Source organism: Oratosquilla oratoria, chromosome 15 (genome assembly GCF_046742065.1).
Source record: "Oratosquilla oratoria isolate Oo_2021 chromosome 15, ASM4674206v1, whole genome shotgun sequence".
In the NCBI taxonomy this organism is placed as follows: domain Eukaryota; kingdom Metazoa; phylum Arthropoda; class Malacostraca; order Stomatopoda; family Squillidae; genus Oratosquilla; species Oratosquilla oratoria.
In genome coordinates this window covers 59252783-59264645 of record NC_134791.1, presented here as the reverse complement: position 1 = coordinate 59264645, position 11863 = coordinate 59252783, and positions in this window count along the sequence as shown.

The window sequence follows — 11863 nt, the reverse complement described above, 5'->3', positions numbered from 1 at the left end:
GACAAAAACCTTCCACCGTGCATTTTTCAAAAGTATTAAAAAAGAGATGCATAGAATGGCCAAACATTATGTAAAGAGCATTTCCTTGCCAAAGGACCTAATTGAGAGTCTTTAACCTTTTGCCATGGACTTACCTACCCTTTCAACCCTTTCTTTGTTGGATAGATTGGAATTCCAATTGCTATAATATATATACAAGGGAATGATAAATAAGCACCGTGGAATAGGACAGACAAAAATCTTCCACCGTGCATTTTTCAAAAGTATTAAAAAAAAAAAAAAGAGAGAGAGATGTATAGAATAACCTGCCTATAATAAAAATAAATATAAGAGTTGAATAGATGCTGGAGCGATTGTACCCTTTTCAATTGTCACAATATATTCTTGTAAACCTTAAAAAAATCTATTTATATACCAAACTTCTCTTCCCTCTTAAAATAACATTAGAAAAAAAAATAATATGAATCAGAGATACATGTTCATCTTAGCAAGTGTATTTCTATACTAAACTAAAACATTGTTTGTAGGAAAATCATAAGAAAAATACATATTTGTCAGTCTCGTAAGTTTATGGTTCCTTACTCTCTGGGAGACAAACACTGAGCTAAAGGAGTAATTGAGATATGACGTGTGCTTTGACGTCTACAAGGATTCCCTTCAGCTGAATAAGATAATCCAGCAACAGCCATAGTAAATATTCTTAGAAAATCAACGCCATAACTTTAAGAGACTATTTTGAGATCTTTTAAGGGTTTAGGTGTTTACTTTTGGTAAACTGAAAGGAAGTTGAAAATTATATATGATAAAAATGAAAAGATATAGAAGTGTTATGATTCTCAGAAGTTTATCATTATCATTATTTTTTTTTTTATTAAATTTGAAGATTCAATGTATCCAGTTGCTCAATAAGTTGTGAGGACAATTGGGATTCCTGTTATGGCTGGTTTCAAAGAACCATGTAGAGTATTGATACTTGTGTCTCACAATTATTGGCTATAGCAAGAAAACATCGACATAAAATAATCTGTCCAAACCTGGATTCTACAATTTGTCCCGTGCTTCACTCAGATGAAATATCAGTACCAATTTTCATAGAGTTATTTTCACTGGAAGAGAAAATTATATATGTGTATCAGATGAAAATCATGAACATAACAAGGATGTAGACTGAATAGATACAGCAACCAAAGAATGTGAAATTTTCAACCGATCGGAACTAAATGATTTAGTTAGAGACTTAGGCCTGTTAAAAGAGTTACTAGAACTGTTACCTTCTAGACTTAAAGAGAAGAATATGTTACAAAAAGAAACAAATATAGCTCTAAAACTGAACAAGATTTTGTATACTATTGTGACGCGGCGGACTGTTCTACAATCGTCATGAATGGAGACGCTTTATAGATAGCTAGTTCAAAGAGTTCAAAGAACATACTAAGATGTGCATTACTCCATGATGGAAATTTACTAGGTGCAATTCCTACTGGTTACTCTGTGCACTTAAGGAGAAACATGAAAACATAAAAACTTTATCAGATATACTCAAGTATGATAGGAACATAGGAACATATAAATGGAGGAGACTACAAGAGACCACTAGGCAGTGCCGTTTCCGTTACCATCTATCATACCCATCTATAACATGATCTAATCTTCTTTTACAACGACTAATAGTTTCAGCGTTCATTACATGGTAACTAAGTCTATTCCATTCGTTAACCACTATATTGGTAATTTTTTTTTTTACCTTTTTCTTAATCCTAAATTTGACAAGCTTAGATCTTTTGCTTATAGTCCTATCCTGTTTTATTAGTATGATGACCTTGCCTGCATCACCCTTGTTAAAGCCCTTGACTCTTTTGAATACCTCCACTATCTAGTTCTTTTCCAGAGAGTATGAATTTAAGATGTCTAAGCCTGTCCTCGTTAGGTAAATTTCTAAGCCCATGTGTCAGTTTGGTCATTCTCCCATGTACTGATTCTAATGAATTGATGTCTAATAAATAGGATGGAGATCAAAACTGTAATAAATAAATAAGGATGGGTCTAACTATAGCCATATAGAATATAAGAGCTACATCTACACTTTTGTTTGTAACCCTCCTAGCAAACAATCTTAATGCCCTGTGCGCTCTTTTCCTGTCACTATAGCATTGTTTCCAGGACTTAAGGTCAGAACTCATTAACACTCCCAAATAATTTTCACATTCTGCTTTCTCTATAATGGTGATATCTAAGCTATATATTTTTCTGATTTATGTAAAAATACGCTGAACACACTACAATTTGAGACATTGAAGACCATTTGTCATTTCATCGACAATGTAAACAATTTAAGATCTTCCCTCAGTATCCCAGCGTCTTCTCCTGACCTAATATGGCGTCCTATGTTAGCATCATCCGTAAACTTACCGACATTACTATTAATCCCATTACCCAAGTCGTTTACATACAAAACGAGCTAAGAGACACAAAATCAACTCCTGGGGATCTCAATTAGTAACACTCCCCCCATTTTGACTTAGTACCGTTAATACTGACCCACTGATTTTTGTCCCTGATCCAAGCTCTAATCCATTCAATACTTGTCGTCCTATGTCATGGACTATGACTTTATTATAACGGGCCCAAAAAAACTGACTCCTTGGGAACTCATTTAGTAACACTCCCCCATTTGGATTCTACACTATTAGTAGTGACCCACTGTTTTCTGTCCCTAATCCATGCTCTAATTCATTCAAATACCTGTCCTCCTATGGCATGGGCTTTGATTTTATTTAGTAGTTTCTGGTAGGACACCTAGTCGATCATTTTGCTAAAGTCAACATAAATGATATCGTGACTATCATTGTTAATTGCCACCTTGTTGATATTGGTATAGAAGGATAAAATACTAATTACACATGACCTTTCATTGTCAACCGGCTTATTAAATACTTCCATTAGCTGTTTACAGATTTCAAATTTACTCTCTTTTAGTACTCTAGGAACACAAATAGGTTATATGTGTTTTACTTTGCTAACAAGGAGGGTATACAAAACATTGGGAATAGAAGTAACACGGCCGCTGCCCGAAGGGTGGCGGCGTGAGGTACAAAGAGATGGCAATTAATAATCATGTGACTAACACTCGTTTATTTGGCTCTTCGGGCCTGTTGTTTCTCATGCAGACTGTGTGTGTGGCTCTGTGTGGTTTCTGCAAATACCGTTCACAATGAAATTTTGCATTAACAATTAATCTATTACATTAACAATCACTACAATAATTGAACACACTTCATTATCAATTCCTTCCATCATACTTAAATATTCCACACAATTAATCTAATCATCTCAATACCCTACCATGACAGTTTTCACCGCCATAGCTCATCATAAATCCTCTCCTATCCTCAACATCCACACATATTCTGGGAAACCAAACAAATTATCAATAATATGACTTCTACATTAACTTGATATTACATTATTCTTTTAAACATATTACATAAACATTCTCAATTAGTGCTTACCAAAATACGGTTCCCTTGGCAATTTATGGTAGTCAACACATATCTTCACTGCCCAAAGGCTAGACACTAAAAGGCCGGTTGGCAGTGAGGCTCTACCGACGCTACATGCGTCACTACTTTCTCATTGCGGAACACTACAGAAGGAAGCGTAGATAAATGAGTTGTAGTTAGCTTGTAGCTCATACAATTTCACATATATAACATCAATACATTATGACAATTCCAGATACCGGGCAATTAGCACTCAGCACATACTTAAATCAAATGTCATATGCCGTGATACGTAGTTAGCTTATAGCTCATACAATTTGCATGTACAATGTCAATACATCATGACAATTCCAGACATAGGGCAATTGGCATTCACAGTATAAATTTATATCAAATATCATACGCCGTGAGTCGTAGTTAGTTTGTAGCTCATATAATTTACATCTACAATATCAATACATCATGACAATTCCGGACATAGGGCAATTGGCATTCACAAGAAGCATTGACCAGTTAGAAGTTTTCTGATCACTGGAACAAGAATATTATACACCAATCACTTGTTAGGCGAAAGAATATCTTCCCACCCCTTCATATTAAACTAAGACTAATGAAGTAGTTTGTCAAATCTTTTAATGTTAAGGGTACCTGTTTCAAGTTCATAAGTACAACATTTCCTGGTTGGTATTTTTGATGTGTCACAAATCAGAAAATTACCGAAGTGCCAAAAGTTCTAGAGTTCGATTACTGACGTAGAAAGAATAGCAAGAGATTTATTTGGCTGTTGTGAAAAGGTTTTTGGGGAGCAAAAAGGCTACAAACAAGGTTTTCGTCGATACATTGCTGGATAATGATAATGATAATGATAATGATGTTAATGATGATAATGATGATAATGATGATAATGATGATAATGATAATGATGATAATGATGATAATGATGATAATGATACTGATAATGATAATGATATTGATAATGATATTGATAATGATAATGACAATAATGATAACGATAACGATAACGACAACAACGACAGCGATAATGATAACGATAACGATAACGATAACGAAAACGATAACGATAACGATAACGATAACGATAACGATAACAATAAAGATAACGATAACGATAACGATAACGATAACGATAACGATAATGATAATTATAATAATGGTTATGATAATTATATCGATAATGATAAGGATCATGATCATGGTGGTGGTGATGATGATGATGATGATGATGATGATGATGATGATGATGATGATGATGATGATGATGATGATGATGATGATGAGGAGGAGGAGGAGGAGGAGGAGGAGGAGGAGGAGGAGGAGGAGGAGGTGGAGGAGGAGGATAATGATAAGGATGACAATAACGATAATGATGACAGTGATAACGATGACGATAACGACAACGATAACGATAACGGTAACGGTAACGGTAACGGTAACGGTAACGGTAACGGTAACGATAACGATAACGATAACGATAACGATAATGATAATGATAATGATAATAATAATGATAATGATAATGATAATGATAATGATAATGATGATAATGATAATAACGATAACGATAACGATAACGATAACGATAATGATAATGATAATGATAATAACGATAACGATAACGATAACGATAACGATAATGATAATGATAATAAGAATGATAATGATGATTATGCATACATTCGTATACCAGAATGCTTTTTCCCCATATATAATTGCACTGGTGACCTATGAAGCGTGCTGGTCTTGAATTCGCTTAGTTTTAAGTTTGAATCCCAAACACCTCTCTAATTCCTTTCAATGGCTTAACTGATCCAGCAGTTCGAGGTGCATAGGGCAAAGGTAACAGCCTCGGCCTCACCTATGCGTTTCCAGGCATAGGCTCCTTATCCTTTTATAAGGTGGAGGACCTTAGTCAAGGCATTCACCCACCAACCTTTCACCCACCTCACACGTATCCATCACCCATATGTTGTCCCTTTAATTTTATCTTCTTGTATACAAAGTGTCATACCATTCCCCGCCCACTCAGTTGGTCAGAAGCAACCCATGAAGATGCATGATAATTGTAGTCGGAAATATTTTCCAGCCGATCGGTGAGTTTTCCTATACTTGCTTCCTGATTACCTGTCTATTTAACAGAGTATTGAAACCTGTTTGAGAAACGCAGCCTACCAAAGGGCTCAGAGGTAGATCTTTAAAAAGCTCAGTAAAACTGATTCTAGATCGGAGAAAACTAACATCGCTTGACAAGTTACACACCCTAGACCCTGCCCAAAGGATAATAATAATGAGGACCATTAAAAATAAATGCAATTTTTTTTTATATTGTAAATATGCCACTAATGATTGTGATAATAGCAACAACCACGTTAGTAAAAAGACGAAGAGGAAAGTTCACACCAAATTATGCTTTCTTCATTTCAAATTCCCCTAACTCCTGGAATGCCTCCTCCATTATAGTCAGCTGAATACTTTTAGTATGTTTATGCTGTCCAGGAAAAATACACATGCATCTACAAAAACATGTCGACGTATGTCGTAAAGGTGTCTGAAGAGTGAATTTTATATGGGGAATGAAGATATTTTCGAGTAATGATTCTTATATACCTTTGCCACTACAAGTCAATCAATTTGAAGTAGGTTATAGGTAAAATCAATAATGCCTAATAGATATTATTTCGAGGGGCATAATTTGATTCTTGACTCACATCATATGTTCACCAAGGATACATAATTTGTAACTAATCTTCTATCTTTTAACACTAATGTCTTTAAGGCGTCATGTAACATTGATGCAATCTTATTTACCCTGACATTAGCCAACCATTCGACAAGGTGTCCCACCAGGGACTGCTAAATAAGGTCAAAGCCCGTGGTATAGGAGGAAGATTGTATAAATGGATCAGTGATAGAAAACAGCAGATCACCATTTGTTACTAATGGAGTTCACCAGGGTTCATTTTTATATACATTGCGGATGACACTGAAATAGAACCCCAAATTAGGTCATGGAAAGAAGCCGGGATAATGCAGGAAGATCTTAAATTGTTCGCATGGTCGGTGAAATGGCAAATAAACTTCAATATCTCAAAGTGCTTTGTATTAAACATAAGTTTACACAACCCAGAAAACAGAGATAGCTTGAATAACTTCTTTTTAGAGAATGCTGAATGCGAAAAAGACATGGAAGTGTTAGTGAGTCCTGATATTAATTCCGGGAAACAGTGCATTTGTGCCATGAATAGAGCTAACAGAGCATTAAGTTTCATTATTAAGATGGTTACAAATAAAAGTGCAGAGATAGTCATCAAACTGTATCTGGATATAGTCAGACCCATCCTTGCCTATGTGGTACAGTTTTGGTCTCCGTCCTATAAAACAGATATAGATTCACTAGAATCAATACAAAGAAGAATGACCAAAGTCATACATGGTCTTAAAAAAATTACCTTACATGAATGACACGTACAGTGCTGGAAGATCTATTAGAGATATTCAAATGAGGCAATGGCCTTAAGAAGGTGATGCAGATAGGATCATCATGATAAGACAACATGACAGGACTCGCATCAATAGATCCAAATTGGATAAATTTAGATTTAAGAAGGAAATAGGCAAGAACTGGTTTACCAGTAGAGTGGTTAACGAATGGAATAGACTTAGTAGCCATGTAGTGAGCGCTGAAACTATCAGTTGTTTTAAGAGAAAGTTAGACAACTTTATGGATGGGGATGATAGGTGGTAATGGACATGAAACTCCCTAGTGTAAGCCTCATGATCTCTTGCAGTCTTCATCAACCTTATGTATTCCCGCAGTCAAATAGCTAAATAACTAATCTATATTAAATTTACATAGTCAAAAATTAAAACTACAAAAATGTTTGCTAGTTTTCCTGCTAATTTTATCAAATGGCTGTGTCAATAAACTTAGTTTTTTTTCTTCTTCTGTCATTGTACGAACTTTATGCTCTAATAAATTTCAGCCGGAGGGAAATCATCAAGCTGTAAACTCCTGAGTTTTTCTAAACGTCGATCACATTTAACAACAATTTGTCAGTAGAGCTTCGATGGACCTTATAAACCTCCTTTAAAATTCAATTATAATCCTAACCCCATGAGACCTTTTTGAAAAATATCGGGCATACAATGGCCTTTTGGGCCAAAAAAGAACTCTTATGAACATTCAGATTAGAATTTGTACTGCATACCATCAACATAATGGAAAAAAGAGACCATCATCACTGAAGAACCAACGGAGAATAGTATTGGTTGGTTAAATGCTCTTTCAGACAAGAATCTACATTGCATATCATGAAAATACTAAAAATGATAAAATAAACACGCAATCATTTATCCTCCAACGAGCCCATGGAAAATAATACAGCAATCTTTCTAAATGTCATTAGCTTGTCCAAGTTCCCTACTTCATCCCCAACTTTACTCCCTCTTTAATCACCTCACGCTTTCTTTATTTTCAGTTTTTCCCACGTATTACTTCTTAATGGCCTTTACAGTTACCATCTTCGATAATTCCCTCATCATTTGAAGTGCTCTGCGATGTATAGTAATTGGAACGAAGCATCGGTTGATTACAAAGTGCCATAAAGGAGGAACTGAAAGAAAATTCATCTCGACGGTATAACAGAAAACTAATATCGGAAACACGCCTTGGATGCTGCAAGAGGTCTGTATTGACTTGGCTAAGTAACTTAACAGTGTAGCGTTGCAGTGTAAGATTTTGTTGTAATAAACACTAAACAATACATTCTGCTGAAAAATGAAACCCGATCACGAATGGGTGTTAATGAAGTGAATGGTCTTCAATGTTGCCCCGCTGTTCAATGGAATAAAATTAAAAACTTACGTGATGCGGCACAATATGAATGAGATTCAAAAGAAAAACAAAGACAATGAGAGATGATAAGGGTAGTAAGATTAAGATGGTAATAATTATCTATATGTATATCTATTCTGTGTAACATATATTGGGGCTCAAGAATGCATCGCTGCAAAACATATTATCACTGACAGTATGTTACTGTCGGACACCGAGGTGATAGAGCGTTTAATAAATAGATTTGATGGGCGACCATATTTTCTTTAACATAGATGTTTATGTGTATACATTGTGACGAATGTGGATAGGAGGTAAGGGAACACGGGCTGAGGGAAATACTTTTATTCCTGACTAGTTTCGCCTGAGTGGCTTCTTCAGAGGAACACAGTTTGAAGTCAAGTTGGTCAATATATATGGCAAAAGAAGGAACGTGGCAAAGTGTCAGGTTGGTCCCCACTCGACCTCATCTGTCGGTGTGGCGGATTGTCACAGCGGGTGGACCAAGTATCCTCCTGTTGTACGCGTGGCTGAAACGTCCATCTGGATCAGGGGCTCTGTGTCTATTATTCATTACGATAAACACAGAGCCCCTGATCCAGACGGACGTTTCAGCCACGCGAACAACAGGAGGATACTTGGTCCACCCGCTGTGACAATCCGCCACACCGACAGATGAGGTCGAGTGGGGGACCAACCTGACACTTTGCCACGTTCCTTCTTTTGCCATATATATTGACCAACTTGACTTCAAACTGTGTTCCTCTGAAGAAGCCACTCAGGCGAAACTAGTCAGGAATAAAAGTATTTCCCTCAGCCCGTGTTCCCTTACCTCCTATCCACATAGATGTTTATGTTAAAAAATTGATTAAAATCTAATTTCGACTCCTCCCTCTCTCACGTCGAAGCATTCTAAAGTAAAAAATATTGGTATAGTTAAAAACTATATATATATATATATATATATATATATATATATATATACATATATATATTATATATATATATATATATATGTTGGACAGAAGGACGACAGAATGAGTGGAAGGGTGGTGAGATAAACACCCCGTAATGTTGGAGTTTAAATTTAAAGACATTTAGTCCTTAACTCTGAAGAAGTCCTGTTAAGGACGAAACGTCAGTAAATTTACACTCCAACATTACTCGGTATTTATCTCACCACCCTTCCACTCATATATATATGTATATACATCTATATATATATATATATATATATATATATATATATATATACATATATATATACACATATATATGTATATATATATACACATATATATATATACATATAAATATATATACATACATATGTATATACTTTTATATATATATGTATATACATATAAATATATATATATACATACATATATATATATATATACATATATAGAAATATAGATAGATATATGAATGAATATATCAAAAGAGACAATAAGATATGAAAACAAAAACAGACTCAGGTAAGGAAAAGAGATAAGTAAAGTAAAAAATATAAAGAGGAAAAAACAAAATATGAAAAGAATATAACAAAAAAGGCAAAGGAAATGAAAAGAAAAAGAGCAAATATATACATAGGAAAAGAAATAGATAAAAAGGAAAATGAATATATAGAAAACAGATATGGAAAATAATAATATATTGGTTTTACGTCAAAACCCCTGCTACTGACCTTAGCATTGCATTATATTTATCTTGAACAAATCGATAAAAGGGATGATAACGCAGCAGATGATCAAATTATCGATATCGAAGGAATAGATTATGAAACATGAAACCGATGTAATGAATTATTCTGGACAGCAATAAAAGACAAACCGACTAAATTGTCGTTCTTAGATAAAATTATACATCCGTATGCATACATTAAGGAGAATAAAAACAGGAAAAAAGGTGAAAGAGTCAGAGACAGGTAGACAGATATATATATAGATAGATAGATAGATAGATAGATAGATAGATAGATAGATAGATAGATAGATAGATAGATAGATAGATAGATAGATAGATAGATAGATAGATAGATAGATAAATAGATAAATAAATAGATAGATAGATAGATAGATAGATAGATAGATAGATAGATAGATAGATAGATAGATAGATAGATAGATAGATAGATAGATAAATAGATAAAGAGGAAGATAGATAGATAGATAGATAGATAGATAGATAGATAGATAGATAGATAGATAGATAGATAGATAGATAGATAGATAGATAGATAGATAGATAAATAGATAAAGAGGAAGATAGACAGATAGATAGATAGATAGATAGATAGATAGATAGATAGATAGATAGATAGATAGATAGATAGATAGATAGATAGATAGATAGATAGATAGATAGATAGATAGATGAATAGATAAATAGATAAATAGATAGATAGATAGATAGATAGATAGATAGATAGATAGATAGATAGATAGATAGATAGATAGATAGATAGATAGATAGATAGATAGATAGATAGATAGATAGATAGATAGATAGATAGATAGATAGATAGATAGATAGATAGATAGATAGATAGATAGATAGATAGATAGGTAGAGAGGAAGATATATTGAATGGGGATTCAACATTGGAATAAGGAGACACGGAGACAGGAAGTCACTGCTTTTATTATCCAGTCCACACTCTAACTCTAACTGAATCTGCGTCCTTCCTTGGCACGCAGGATATAACCTAAGTTGCCATTTGCCCAATTAGTTCCACTTATTCCCTTTCATACAGAAAACACCAGACACTCAAATAATATAGTAACATATTTATATGTACAAGGACACCCTATTACACATTCATCCCACTTTCCCATTACAAGAATTGAATTGATAATTAAATAAGCAATCAGGAATGGCGACCATTACAACTTCACGGAACATTCGAGAATATTTACACATACATACAAACATACACACTTCCAATTACGCACTACTTTCGTAATTCCTAAGGCTGAATATATTGACGTTATCAAAGAACATGGATAAACAAAAGATAGATAGACAGATAGATAGACAGATTGATACATAGAGAGAGAGAGAGAGAGAGAGAGAGAGAGAGAGAGAGAGAGAGAGAGAGAGAGAGAGAGAGAGAGAGAGAGAGAGAGAGAGAGACAGACAGACAGACAGACAGACAGACAGACAGACAGACAGACAGACAGACAGACAGACAGACAGACAGTGTGAAAGAGAGAGGGAGACAGAGGTTGAGAGATAGAGAGAGAGAAAGAGAGAGAGAGAGAGAGAGAGAGAGAGAGAGAGAGAGAGAGAGAGAGAGAGAGAGAGAGAGAGAGAGAGAGAGAGAGAGAGAGAGAGAGAGAGAGAGAGAGAGAGAGAGAGAGAGAGAGAGAGAGAGAGAGAGAGAGAGAGAGAGAGAGAGAGAGAGAGAGAGAGAGAGAGAGAGAGAGAGAGAGATTTTTTTGTTTTATTGAATATATTACTCCCGTGGGCGGCAAACAATGGTACATTAATTACAGCATTGTATTAGA